The 1,299-nt window shown below is 65.7% G+C and overlaps 1 protein-coding gene across 10 annotated transcripts in view; it reads left to right on the top strand.

Moving 5' to 3' along the window:
* USP28 (ubiquitin specific peptidase 28) overlaps positions 1–1,299 on the top strand; it is a 36,738-nt gene that overhangs the window by 12,405 nt on the left and 23,034 nt on the right. The gene's annotated exons all lie outside the window — the stretch shown is intronic.

Here is a 1,299-nt window from a genome sequence, read left to right as displayed (position 1 = left end):
GGCCACCATGGGGTCCCAGGAAGGGGAGAGGTGGCCACTGTGGGGTGCAGCTGGGCTCAGGGACCAGCATCCTGGCAAGAGATGGCCAGGGCTGAAACCAGTGATGGTGCCCCTGTGCCCAGGAGCCCCCCATTGTCCCCGTGCCCCCCCGTTGTCCCTGGCCGCACTCAGCCCATGTCCCGGGGCAGGGATGACGTGCCAAGCCCGCACCTCCTACACGGAGGACGAGATCCTGTGGGGGTACCGCTTTGAGCCCTGCATGTCCCTGGAGAAGGGGGCCTTCCACGTGGACTACAGCCGCTTCGAGATGACCTTCGAGGTGCAGACGCCGGCGGCCAGCGCCAAGGAGCTGCAGGAGCGGCAGGAGCCGCAGCCGCCTGCGCTCGGCCTCTGCTGGGACCAGCTCCCGCCCCCGCGGCCACCGGGCACAGGGCAGCGCCGGGAGGAGCCGCTGGAGCTGGGGGACACGGACTGACCCCCCCCGGGGTCCCACAGTGCCATAGCCCACCCCCCCCGGCTGTGGCCACGGGACGTCACCCCACGGGGTTGGTTGCTGCACCCTAAGGGGGACGCGGGGCGGGGGGGTGATGTCTCTCCATTAAAAATCCCACAAAACAATCACCGAGTGGTTTGTGTCGTCTTTGTGCAGCGCCGGGTACGGACCCCCTGGGGCTGCCCTTGGGCAACCAACATGGGCACAGGGACCTGCTGGAGAGGGCATGGAGGGGGGACCCTGAGATGGGGGGAGGGCTGGAGCCCCTCTGCTGTGGGGATAAACTGAGAGAGTTGGGGGGTTCAGCCTGGAGAAGAGAAGGCTCCGGGGAGACCTTGGAGCCCCTTCCAGGCCCTAGACAGGCTCCGGGAGAGATGGGGAGGGACTCTGGATCAGGGAGGGGAGCCCTAGGAGGAGGGGGAAGGGTTTTAAGCTGAAAAATGGGGAGATTTAAGTTAGATTTAGGAAGAACTTGTCTGCTGTGAGAGTGAGGAGGAGGGGGAAGGGTTTTAAGCTGAAAAATGGGGAGATTTAAGTTAGATTTAGGAAGAACTTGTCTGCTGTGAGAGTGAGGAGAGCCTGGCCCAGGTTGCCCCGAGAAGCTGTGGCTGCCCCATCCCTGGAGGGGTTCAAGGGGAGGTTGGAGGGGGCTTTGAGCAACCTGCTCTGGTGGGAGGTGTCCCTGCCCGGGGCAGGGGGTGGCACTGGGGGGTCCCGGCCGGCGGGAAGCGACTCTGCCCCATTCCTGCCCCCCAGGCCCGACCCCAGCCCCGCACATAGACCCCACTCATCGAGGCCGCCGCCGC

This window comes from Calidris pugnax, unplaced genomic scaffold (genome assembly GCF_001431845.1).
Source record: "Calidris pugnax isolate Ruff unplaced genomic scaffold, ASM143184v1 scaffold180, whole genome shotgun sequence".
Taxonomy (NCBI): Eukaryota; Metazoa; Chordata; class Aves; order Charadriiformes; family Scolopacidae; genus Calidris; species Calidris pugnax.
This window is presented reverse-complemented; position numbering and strand designations above follow the sequence as displayed.